General features: G+C 40.3%; 1 non-coding gene across 1 annotated transcript; it reads right to left on the reverse strand.

The window, feature by feature from the left end:
* Positions 1-5,538: 5,538 nt before the first annotated feature.
* On the reverse strand, positions 5,539-5,641 carry LOC113923978. The gene has a single exon (XR_003520483.1). It is a non-coding gene; the product is annotated as a U6 spliceosomal RNA (small nuclear RNA).
* Positions 5,642-13,733: the final 8,092 nt, after the last annotated feature.

Here is a 13,733-nt window from a genome sequence, read left to right on the forward strand (position 1 = left end):
AGCTGTGCCCTTAGCCTGCCAAGCCCCGTCATCTGCGCTTGGCCCACCCCTGGCCCCAGCGGCGCTCCGTCTCCCCTTTCGGGAGATGCAACAGGAACCACGTCTCGGCTGTGCTCCGTGGTGGGGAGGACTCGGACTTTAGCGGCAGTGGGGCTCGCACTGTACCCCAGTCCGGGGCTTTACCACTGTGGTGTCAGAGGGGTCTGCCTGGGGGAGCTTGGAGTGGAGGAGGGCCCCGGAGCAGCAGGAGACGTCCCCCTGCAGCAGCTGCAGAGGACAGGGAGGAACGTGGGGGGTAGCACCGTGGCGGGTAGCGTTAGAGAAATCTGTTCTGGGACTGGCACTGCGGCTGTTTTCTCCCCGGCTGTGTGGCCTGGGAAGCGTGGAAGGCTGAAACTGCTGTGGCACCTCGGAACTTGGACCTTTGACAGGCGCTGGCAGAGAGACTGCGGGCTTTGGGAGTCAGTTCCTAAACAGGCTCCTGATGTGGAAGGGTTTGTGGAGAGTGGGTGACTTAGGTTTCAACGTCCCGGGCCACTCCAAGGAACCACACATTTCCAACCCCTATGAATGAGGTCCCCAGACAGTCTGCAGGGGTAGAAAGACTTCCGTGAAGAAAGCAACGGATTTGCTGGGTTTGCTCCTACTAATGAAATTTCATACTTCGTGCCAGTCCTCAATACAAATCATAGCCTGGAACTATGTCCTAGAATGACATGAAAAGAGAAAAGGTTTGGGGCAAAATATGGCAGCTCCATTCTTGGAAACAAAATTTCATCTTGGAAGCTTAAAGTTCCAGGCTTTTATAAACATTAAAGTTATAAGCTTATCACAATATTTCCAGCACTAACTGGTAATGCAAGTAAAGTGATGACTTTACTATTTCATCCCTGAAAGAAAATACTTTGCATCATTTATACACCTTGGTTCGGTAAGGTCAGTTTTGTGTGTTTTGTTTTTTACATTTTTGGAAGGCATTTAACAACAACAAAAAAGATTATTTTAGAGTGAGGGAGAGCCTGCGAGGGGAAGGGGCAGAGACACAGGGATGGGGAGAGAATCTCAAGCCGACTCCCGGCTGAGCACGGAGCTGGATGGGGGGGATGTCTCCATCTCCCCACCCTGAGATGCCTCTCCCTAGAAGGCGTTTTGGATAAAAAAAAAAAAAAAAAAAAGGAGAACCCCGTAAGCTCCAACCCTCAAGAAGGCTAGTCTACGGGCTGCAACTATAAAACAGCAGGCCTGACAATGTTATTTCAGGGTTGTGTACATCACATTCTTAACCCTATGTTCCCTAAAGGTGGTGATCTTCAAGTAGGAGTGACAAAAAGGGGGGGGGGGGGCAATGTTGGAATTTTTAGGGTAAACTCCGGAGTGGTGTGGTGAAGAGAGACTCTAATACAGACTATTTTCATAATACAAATGAGAGAAGTTAAAGCTTGACAAAATCTTTTGCTGGTGGGAGGTATGCAAGGTTTAAAGAGGGGAAGTTAATTAAAATAAGCTAATTTAAATAAAAAAGATTGGGAAACTTTCTTAATATTAAGCTGGTCTAGAGAATTTATCTACTGGGGTCCCTGGGTGGCTCAGTCAGTTAAGCCACCAACTCTTGCAGCTCAGGTCATGATCTGGTTGCGGGATACAGCACACATACCCCACCCCCACCCCTTGGGCTGGGCCTGGAGTCTTGCCTATCTCCTTTCTCTGCCCCACCCCCTGCTGGTGCTAGCTCTCTCTCTAAAACAAATAAATAAATCTTTGAAAAAATTAAAAAAAGAATTTATCTACTAAGAAGGAACTTAGGTAGAGAAAATAGTCACATGAAAGCATAAAATACGGCATAAACTGATGGAAACTTCCTAGCCGAATGATTGCTGAATTAAAAGTTAATCATCATTGCATTAGGAGACTTCAACTTTAAGCAATGAATGATAGACTGTGGATTTCCAAAACTGAAGAACTAAGATCATGAAATTCACCTTTCATTTCTATTTTAGACCCAAATAAACTTAGATTTAAATTCAAAAGCAGACAAGTATTCAGATCCTTAATACTGTGATTTTATTTGGAATAATTATCTTTTATTTTCAATGCCTGTTGTGTCTTTACCTCATGTCACAATTTAATCCCTCTTTAAACTTAATTTAATGCCCAATTTAATCTCAATATGACAGCTAATAATTAAGGTAACTCATGTTGTGTAGCATCCTGTTTGGTTGTGTTGGTCATGTATATGTGTCATGTACAATATTGTTTTGTACCATGCAATTTAATGAACAGTACCACTTGATAATATTTATTAAGGAAGAACAAAAAACCAAACTACCATCTTTTGAGAGTTAAAACATAGGTTTTCATGGTGATGGTATGAATAGCAAAAGATTTTACATGCTACAGAGGACTACTTTTAGTATTTGTACATTACAAGTGTACAACCTACAGATTATGTGTATTTTATATGTACAGATCTGGACAGTATATGTACAAATCTGAAATAATCATTTTGTAAGTATAGTAGTATGTGGATTAATAATTTGTATTAGTGGTTTTCATCCTTTTCCCCCTTTTTCTCGTGGAATCTTTCAAAGGAATTCTTGGAAGCCCAATTTGCAAAACAGACACAGGTAGCTCTCTGCTCTGATCGAAGTGTTTGTGGGGCTGGAGATGGGGTGAAGGGCCTAAAGGTAGCCCTTTAGGTTCGCTCTCAATGGCCCCTAAGCCCTTTCATGTAATCTCTAGAATTTCTGGAGCATAGTTTGGAAATTGTTGTCCTATATAATGCCCTACATTTGTGGTGGGCATTTATATATGTGAAGGTACTTCCTTCCCACAACATTCAATGTTTTTTCATTTTACAGATAAGGAAACAGGGACTCAGGTCAATTCATTTTCCCACTGTCACATAATTACTGAGTGATTAGATTTAGGACTTGAACTCAAATCTTCTGCTCTGACTCATGTTTTTCCCCTTAATTCATACTGTCTATAACCATAGAAAACATGCTCAGGATGTTTTCTAACATCCAAGTAGGATGAGGTAGAATTTATGTAAAGCATGAGTGTTTCTTAATGTAGTCCCTCTACAGCAGAAGTGAGTGATGAGAGTCATGTGGATCACAGCCCTGTGGCTCACCCAGGTCACCGACTACAGAAGGCTGGGAGATGTGTGTAATCTTTACCTATAAACCTGGCCCTTTCTTCCCCACTTGAGAAAGCATATTGGAGTACAGGGTACAGGGTGATGATATTATCGGAGTCAATTTTTATTTATGAACAAGATGAACAGTTCACCCCTTGCCTTTGGCAACCACCAGTCTGTTCTCTGTATCCATGGGTTCAGGTTTGTTTTGTTTTAAATTCCATATATAAGCGAGGTCATACAGTATTCGTCTTTCTTATTTGTCTTTGACTTATTTCACTTAGCATAATGCCCTCAAGGTCCATCCATGCTGCTGCAGATGGCAGGATTTCCTTCTTTTTTATGACAGAGTAGTATTCCATTGTATATTTACACATTTCTTTATCCATTCACCCAAAAATAGACACTTAGGTTGCTTCCGTGTTTTAGCTATTGTAAATAACGCTGCAATGAACATGGGGGTGCATATATCTTTTTTCAGTTAGTATTTTCATTTCCTTTAGGTAAATAACCAGAAGTGGAATTGCTGCATCGTATGATAGATCTATTTTTTAAAACTTTTTGAGGAAACTCCTCACTGTTTTCTATAATGGCTGCACCAATTTACATTCCCATCAACAGTGCTTGAGGGTTCTCTTTTCTCCATATCTTCAACAACACTTACTTCCTTTCTTTTTGATAATAGTCATCCTAACAGATGGGAGGTAATATCTCATTGTGGTTTAGATTTACATTTCCCTGATAGTTGTGGCTCCTTTTTACTCTACTTTGGAATGCTTTTAGGTCCTCAGAAGGAAGGAAATATAGAACTCAGAAAGATCATCGGTGAACATCTAACCAGTATTGAACATACTTGCCACATGCAAGATTTAAGTCCTGCATCACAGGTGGGTGTTGAATGTTATTATTCTGATTGTTACACTAAACACTTCCCATCTTATGCCCAGGCAGTTTATTTTTTTTCCCTAATTTTCCATTTTTCATTGGCCTCTATTGAGTCCCTTCACCCACTAAGGTAACTTTTGATTTCAGTATTATAGTCAAGATGCTGATCACTCATTGCACTTCTTTAGATCTACTGTCTCTTAACTAGAAGATGAAAAACAATTATTTCCACTGATAATTAAAGTACTGAAGTTTGTGAACTGTTCATCTTGTTCATAAATGAAAACTGACTCATATAAAAACAGGATAAGACTTCTCAGACCCCTTGATATGTTCATGTACATTGTAAAGCTGAGAGCACAAGAAAATCAGAAGCATTTTTACAAAGAGCTAAATAAAGAACTTTCTCCCTACCCTTTCATACCTCAACAAAGCACTGGAGTTCTGGAAAATGCCGATGTACAGCAATGTTCTTAAGCAAGTCAGAAAATTGGCAGATACTTCCTAATTAAGAAGAAAGCTCAATATGTCTGGAACCAAGCATAGTAATGTCACACTAATCTTCCCCTACCCCATATCACACAGGACTGGGGCTCTATGGAACACCCTAGTCCTGTGGGTGAGGCTGTTCTAGCCCAGCTGTTTTCACTTACCCAGGATGACCTACAAATACCCACCTTCCTTTCTTTTTTTAATTAACATTCCTCCACTTGGAAGGTCTTGCACTAAGCACCTGTTAGACACAGAATCCAAAGCTGATGGCAGAGGAGGAAGAAGGAACTGAAGGATCCTGCCCTCCACAAGCTTCCAGATCAGCATGTAAACTCTGACCTAAAGCCCTGACAATGTTTCCCTGCACTGACTCTTCTGAACCTGTGGATGTTATGTTTACACTGCTCTTATAACCCCTACCATATTTTACTTTGTATAATAGTTATTTTAAATTTAATATATATTAACAGATATCAATATCTGTTGAGTTTTCTTATTAATTAGGAGGTATCTGTCAATTACTGACTTGCTTAAGAACATTGATGTACATCTGCATTCTCTAGAACTCCAGTATTTTGTAAGTCAGGAGGAGGTAGGGGAAAAGTTTTATATTTAACTGTTTGTAAAATGCTTCTGGTTCCCTTGTACATGTACAAGGGACATGTGTACATGTACATGAACATATACAATGTACATGAACATGTCAAGGTGTCTGAGAAGTCTTGAAGACACCAGTATACCTTTTTAAAACTTCAATGGATATTAAATATTAAATATTGCCAGGCACTGTGCTAAATGCTATTCAGGGCAAGGAAGGGAGTCTTGCCTTCAGAGCAATTAGCATGCAAGGTAAAAAGTAATATTAGAAAAGTTAGAAAGGTAGTTATTGGTTTATTTTTTGACAAATAAACTGGCGGATAATTGACAAAGTTTATGTATTTAAATGATATGTATACATTTTGAAATAACCACACAATCAAGTTAATTAACATCCATCACATCACATAGTTACCTTTTATTTTTTTAATATAGAACACTTCACAAATTTGCATGTCATCCTAGTGCAGGAACCATGCTAAATAATCTCTGTATCATTCCAGATACAGAGTATCTGTATGTGTGCTGCTGAAGGGACACTAGTCATTGAGCGTTAGCACAAGTCTTAAATCTCCTGACTTCATGAAGAAATGTAAAAATTTTCCGTTAGTTGTAGACATTTAAGTACACACCCTCAATGCTGTGTTTTCCTTTGCCTTGCCCTCCCAGCCTCCAGTCCTGTAGACGAAATGAAAGACTCCGAATTTAGGCTCAAAGTCATGTTTCTTTGTACATAGAAGTGTGACCATGTCTAAGGTACCCTGAACCTATTTTTAAACTAAATGACTGGAAGAAGAGGTAGGAAATTTAATATTAGTGTTCTATTTTTTTCTTTAAAATCTTTTGGGGCTACCCTTTATTTTTTAATTGTTTTCTTCTTCCATATTTGTTTTGCCACTTACAACTAAATAACAAAATGAAATGGAAGTGGAACTATTAAAAAGAAAATAATTAACAATTACTTATTTAGAATACTTAGAATTTTGCTTTATAAAAATATTGCTAAAGCTATTACTCATGTTGAAGTTTTAGCATTCATTAATGTATGTATTTTGTGCAAAATCAGCAAATTCCACATTCCCGGTTTGGCTGTTATACACACAAATTAATGAATGTACTTTAATGAATTTGATTAATATGCAGCAGTTTAAGATCCATTTTGTATTATTAGCCCATGAAATGTTCCTCATTGAATGCTGCTGAATCAGAATGCTGTATTTGCCTGGGAAAGCTGTCTCTCTCTCACACACACACAGAGACGCTCTTCACAAATAATGTAAAGCTAAGATTTTCGTAATTATCATAATTCACTCATTAAGATATTAGCAAACTGTCACAACCACAAAAGATTCTCTATGCATGGAATTTTCCATCTTTTGCCTGAACCCAAGATATACATGCAGTGCCAGTGCCCGAGAAGGTTAAATGGAAACCCTACTTCTGCATTTTATTAGCAAGTTTTGCAAACTACAAACAGCTTGAGTGTTGTATAAATTTATAGTTGTACTTGCACATTTGTGACAGTGGTTTTCGGCATGAAAGTTTTATCTAAGAGCTTTTACTTGGAACTGCACAGAGCAATTCCAAAACCTCAAAACTAAAGGAAAATAAAATTGAAGTGCCTTTACAATTGCGTGATTTATACGTTAAAGTATTTATTTTAAAACAAGATTAAAAATACTGCACTCCTAGAAACATTCTCTCCTGGTAGAAGCCACTCAGGTGGAAAATTTCATCTATTTCAAACTGATTTTTTGCCTGAATTACTCTCACATATTTTCCTAAAACCTAGTCATGTCAACTGATTTATTCTACCTTAATAATACTGTGCAAGTAGCCAGGAAGATTCAAGTGTTGAAGTGGTAGAAGGCAGTTGGCCAATTAGGTGCTCAACTATATTTTGATTTTCTATGCTTAGACATACTTATTCTTTTCTTACCTTCTGATCCCCTACTCAGTACTTCTAGATGAGAATTTCTGCATATTTCTGTCCTTGGAATACTTAGCCAAATTTGAGATATAGCATGCATTTTGGATCAAAATCCCAAATAAGAATAAGGCAGTGAAACCCATTTTCCCACTTTAAGAGGTAATAGAAGGAGCTCAGTATGACATACAAAGGGCACATGTATTTCAATGTCTTTCCCAAGGCACCCCTTCGCCCCCCTCATAGTACAGTACCATCTGTGTCGTCACGATGCCCCTAATGATGGGGATGCTCTGCATCTTATTAAAGATGACTGGCCTACAACAGAGCTACTGGGTTGCAATATAAGAAGTCTTTTTTTTTTAAGATTTTGTTTATTTATTTGACAGAGAGAGAGAGACAGTGAGAGAGGGAACACAAGCAGGAGGAGTGGGAGAGGGAGAAATAGGCTTCCCGCTGAGCAGGGAGCCTGATGCGGGGCTCCATCCCAGGACCCTGGGACCATGACCCGAGCCGAAAGCAGACGCTCAATGACTGAGCCACCCAGGTGCCCCAAGAAGTCATTTTTCAATGAAATTATTGACGCTTTTTCTTCAGAATTTTCTCTCTTACTTAAAAAATTACTTTTTTGCTTCAACTATTATTGTCATTGACTCACCATCCTCTGGCAACATATGTTATTTTTGAAAAATTGATTTTAAAGAAAAGAGTCTGCAAAATTTTCTTAACAGAAACAATTGTTAGGGCCGCCTGGGTGGCTCAGTCATTAAATGTCTGTCTCGGGTCGTGATCCCGGAGTCCTGGAATCGGGCCCTGCATCGGGCTCCCTGCTCCGCGGGAGGCCTGCTTCTCCCTCTCCCACTCCCCCCCGCTTGTGTTCCCTCTCTCGCTGTGTCTCTCTCTGTCAAATAAAATAAAATCTTAAAAAAAAAAAAAAAGAAACAATTGTTAGGCCAGAAAGCTAATGGGAGTCTATTGTCTGGATGAGTTCATACCATGATCTTGAAATAAAAAGATATAGGATGTGGTGTAAGTCTTAATTTATGATCTCAAGAAGTATGTGAGAAAGCTACAAAAGTAAATCCAGACTTTGAAATTTGGAATTTGCTTTGGAAAAAGATGATAATGGCAGCAATGACTGGAGCGTTTTCTCTAGGGGTAGCTCTCAGTTACCTTGATTCTACTCAACAAATCAAAGAAACTGTCATTATTTTTCTAAATAGCAGGACTGAAAAAAAGAAAACCAGCATTCTAGACTGGGTTCTTATCTTAATCCACTCACACTCATGAAGAATTCTTTGAGTGAAGGAATATGAAGCTTTCCTATGACAGCCCTGGCCAATCCACAGAGAAAGAGGGACTTGGCCCAGTAAGCCCTCCCCAAATGACCGTGTAACTCATTTTCTGAGGATAGAAAATTGAAAATGCATAAGTCCTGAGCTTTTCCCTTTACAACACCCCATTTGGAATAAAGAAGTCATCAGAAAAATGGGATTCTTTCTTGCTAACCTGACACATACCATCCATGGACTAGAAAGAGATAATTTGTCAATAGTGTCAGCTAAATGCTGCTGTGGCCCCCATCTTTTACCTAAGGTCTATTTTCATTTTACCCAATTCCACAAAGTTTGTTTTATTAAAATGAAAAATGGGATTATGGTGCTCCCTAGAAAGTCATTTTATCTCCTTCCAGCTGTTCAGTGACATACTTTTAACTTTGTAAAGTCACTTGTTTATAATGTAAACTAAAGTTAGTTGCTGCACACCCTGTTTACCTGTACCTAGTAGCAAATTTGTAGTGACAGGAGAAAAATCACTGAGTTCCCCTAAGACTTGTGAAGAAAGCACAACTAATAGCATCCTGTCCCCAGTTTGGGGAAATGTATGTTGTACATATAACAGTCAGGGTTCTGTTGTAAATAATAGGAGGCTTTTTTCACTATTTTAGGCAAAAAGGGTGCTTTACAGGGAATTCAGAACTTAAATATTCATTAGAAGGTTGAGGAGAGCAGGCTCTCCACTGACCTCCAGGAACAACTCCAAGGACAATTTTGCAGACCCTGGCTTCCAAGGGCACTGAATCAGGAAGCTGCTGCAGCAACTGCCACCCCCAGGATCACCGCAGATCTTGGACTTTAGCTGCTTTCCAGGCATCAGGAGGCCACCACTGCAGCTGTTGGCTCCAGGAAGTTGCTACCTAGGCTGCAGTCGGCTGAGGAGAAATTGTAGCCCAACCTCTTCAGGGCCATCCTGTGCCTGCTAACTCCACAAGAGGAAAATGGAAGTCTCCTGCATCCCCGCTTCTCCCTCCCCTGAACTCGGCTCCTCATACAGGTCTCACAAGCATGCATCTGATTGGCCAAACCTAAATGGCTTCTTTAGCTGCATAGGAGCCTGGGAAATGAAGGTTTTGTTTTGTTTTGTTTTAATTTTCTAGTCTTTTCGATCCAGGAAAGCATGCTAATAGGAGGTTAGAACAGAGTTGAGATAGTTTTCCTAATCTATCCAGTACCCGTAGACTCATTTTCTACTACTGGTTAGCCATGCATAAAGTCCTTCATAGTTTCCTATTTTTAAAATTCCTTCTTCAATTTTTTGGAAATCTTACACCAGTTTTCTTAAAGTCATTTCAGATTGTTCTATCACTTCCATTTGTCAGGAGTAAATAGGTCCTGATGTGGTAGGCAGAATAATGTCCTCCTGGAAAGATGTTTATGTCCTAATGCTTGGAACCTTTTTCTTCAGACTTTTCTTTCTTAAAAAATTTTTTTTTTTTTTGCTTCAACTATTATTGTCATTGACTCACCATCCTCTGGCAACATATGTTATTTTTGAAAAATTGATTTTAAAGAAAATAGCCTGCAAAATTTTCTAACAGAAACAACTGCTGGGCCGGAAAGTTAATGGGAGTCTATTCTCTGGATGAGTTCATATCATGATCTCGAAATAAAAAGATACAGGATGTGGTAAAAGTCTTAATTTATGATCTCAAGAAGTATGTGAGAAAGCTACAAAACTAAATCCAGACTGTTACATTACATGGAAAAGGAGAATTAAAGTTGCAGATAGAATTAAGGTTGTTAATCAGCTAAGTTTAAAACAGAGAGATTATCCTGGATTATCCAGGTAGGCCTGATGTAATAACAAGGGTCCTTAAATGTGGAAGGGGGAGGTAGAAGAAGAGTTCAGAGTGTTGCAGTGTGAGAAATACTCATCCCACTGTTGCTGGCTTTAAAGATGGAGAGGAGCCATGAACCAAGGAATACAGGCAGCCTCTAGAAGCTGGAAGGGGCAAAGTAGTCGATTCTCCCAGAAAGGAATCAGCCCTGTTAGCACCTAGATTTTAGCCCACTGAAAGCCAATTCAGACTTCCGAACTCTAAATTTTTTTTAAGGATTTTATTTATTTATTTGACAGAGAGAGACCCAGCGAGAGAGGGAACACAAGCAGGGGGAGTGGGAGAGGGAGAAGCAGGCTTCCGGCTGAGCAGGGAGCCCGATGCGGGGCTCGATCCCAGGGCCCCGGGATCATGACCTGAGCCGAAGGCAGATGCTTAACGACTGAGCCACCCAGGGGCCCCCTGAACTATAAACCTGAACTATAAGTTGGTGTTTTAAGCCACTGAGTTTGGGGTAATTTGTTCAAGCAGCAATAAGAAACTAATACAGCTGATAGTTAAGATTGCTGGCTGCTTTTTTCACTGCTACTTTTTTTCTCATGAGCTTTGACATTTTAGCTTGTGGGTTCATCTTGAGTGGGGTTTTCTCCTGCTCTTTATACTTTCCTCACTTTGTCAACCTGTTTGTGGACACAAGGAAGCTCCCTGGGACCCCAGGTTGTAACCTGGTAATTCCATGTCCAGCCTCACAGTGATATTGGTGCTGTCCCAGGGTTAACCAAAGGGACTAGTGGGCAGCTTGGTCCAAGTGCTGCTGCAGTCAGGGAACAGCAACTGGAGCTCTTTCTGGCTTGTTTCACTTGTTAGAAAGCATGATTAGCCCTTGATTGTCTGCAGGAAGTAAAGCAGTGGTTCCCAGCTGGCCCAGGAAGCTCCTGTCGGGGCTGTCCCACAAGACTCAGATCCTTACCCCCATGTCTGCTTTAGTGTTAAAGCTTTGTAGGCCTCTGGCTCATGACACACTTTCTGCTTTGTAGTTCTTTTTCCGGTCCATCAGGACGTTTTTCTTAGCATAGCCATACTTTTCAATTTATAATATATATTTAATATATAATGTAATTTGTAAAATACATATGAAATGCTGACTGCATATTTTGTTATTGCTGTGTTTGGAGCAGAGGGGAGAAATTCCAAGCACTACCTCGACCATAAGACTGCAATATGTAGGTTGTATGATTTTTTTTTTTTAAGATTTATCTTTTCATTTTTTTTTAATTTTTTAATAGATTTTATTTATTTATTTGACAGAGAGAGACCCAGCGAGAGAGGGAACACAAGCAGGGGGAGCAGGAGAGGGAGAAGCGGGCTTCCAGCAGAGCAGGGAGCCTGATGCGGGGCTCGATCCCGGAACCCCGGGATCATGACCTGAGCCAAAGGCAGCCGCTTAACGACTGAGCCACCCAGGCGCCCCTATCTTTTCATTTTAGAGAGAGAGAGAGTGAATGAGCCAGGGGTGGGTGGCAAGGGGCAGAGGGAGAGAGAGAATCTCAAGCAGACACCCTGCTGAGCACAGAGCCTGATGCAGGGCTCTATCCCATGACCCTAAGATCATGACCTGAGCCAAAATCAAGAGCTGGACACCCAACCGACTGAGCCACCCAGGCGCCCTAGATGTAGGATTAACATTTCGCAGAACACCGTGTCCCAGGTTTTTACCATGTTTTAGTTGAAGAGAAAATATAGTAAGTGGTTAGATATTTCTATTTCTATCAGTGACTTGCTTTCTGCATTCCCAGGGATGTCACTTTCTTCAACAAATAATACCCTTTTGGCAAAGGCTTAGCTGGTTGAAAATTATAAGAGAAAGTTTCATTGTATTGCACTTTAAAGTGGTTGTTCCAGAAATTCATCTTAAAACTTGCTATTTCAGGAAGCTGGCTCAGCTCCTCCACTTTCTCTGGAGTCCATCAATTCCATAAATTGGCTAGGCGTTACTGGAGGATGATTGTTAGGGTCAGGAGGGGGAGGAACAGAACACCAGGTGTTACATTACAAAAGGTGGCATGAGTCCCTGGTTTAGTCATGTACTTTAAGAGTGTGGAAAATAGCTGTTCACAGTTAACACCAGAAGTGCTCATTAAACTGATTTTCTGTTGGGAATGATTCCCCCAAAATGTCTCAGGCTATCAAGTAGCTAAAATTCTATCAGGATTATGATACCCACTGAGTTACAAGTTATAAGAAATGATACTTGAAGTAAAGGCTTTGCAGGCAAATTAAAATAGTAATAATTTCAGTTAATGTAATGATATCTTTTTTTTTTTAAATCCCTTAATATCATTCAGCCAAAATTACATATTTGGGGAAAAATGAGCTACTAAAGAAGATTTCCTAATTGTATGTAATATGCTTGAAGGCATATTGCGGATGTAATTCAGATGCCTGGACACAGAGGAAGATGGCTCTGATGATGATATTATGCAATAGAACTACATTTTAGTCACAAACAGTCATAATGTAAAATTATTTCCCAGAGAAAGGAAGCTGGGAGTACGTTACAGCTTCCACAGTAAGCTGTGTAATCCTGGCTACACTCTGGAGATCATATTTTTACGTGTATAGGCTTCTCCGTAAGCCCTCAAACCTTGCAGATCAAATTTTGACATCTAGAATCCCAGTATTTTGCAAGTGATAGCACTTATTTTCCTGAAACTCAATTGCGAGTCTCTTGCTGTCTTTGTTTAGTTTACACCAATGTGGTATTCCCTCAACCAATTCATTTTGGCTCGCCCTTGTCTCATCTGTAGGCTAACAAAGCCCCAAAGCCGTTTCTTGAGGTGAACGGAGAATTACTTAAACCAAGCATGAATCCTTTTAACTATTTACAACCAGAAGTAGCTGGTTTAAGTAGGGTTTGTTTGTTTTTTTAATTTTACATTGTCGAGCTACAAGTTATTGTCAAGCAATCTATCAGTTAAACTTTTACACTTACTGTAGTTCAGTGGCCACAGTATCTTGCATAGAATTTCATATTGGTGCACATATGATCTTGACAAATGACTAAAAATCAAACTGTATTCTGATCTGTGCTCTAACTCAGGTGAGTAAATTTGGATTTTTTTTTTTTTTTTTTAATGCTCAGGCGGGTTTCACAAACCACACTGGCAAAGGCTCATAAAAAGTAGGTCTCGTGGTGGTCTTTGCCCCTCTCCACTCCCCAAATCCCATGGTTTCTTGTCTTGCCCTTGCTGGCTCAGGGGTCAGATACCATCACCTCTGACATGTTGAGTTTAGTCTTCCTGAGATAAAGGCTCAAAACCCATCTGGGCCACACTGTTGTGAGCTCTGCTTTCTCACCACCCTCAGAGCTCATAATGGTGTCTTCTCCTTTAACAAGGTTGATTCCTTTCCCATCCTCCCATGTTTCCTTTATGCTGGGCTAAATGCATTCCTCCACTAGAGTATGGCTGGGACAATGGACTCATCCATTAGTCCTGGTTGGCTTTTGGGATAGCCATAGCTCCAAATAGGCTTCTTGGCTGGTGAGTCTGGGCTCAACAGTTCAGTCAGTCTCC

The sequence above is a fragment of the Zalophus californianus genome, chromosome 15 (genome assembly GCF_009762305.2).
Source record: "Zalophus californianus isolate mZalCal1 chromosome 15, mZalCal1.pri.v2, whole genome shotgun sequence".
NCBI classification, from domain to species: domain Eukaryota; kingdom Metazoa; phylum Chordata; class Mammalia; order Carnivora; family Otariidae; genus Zalophus; species Zalophus californianus.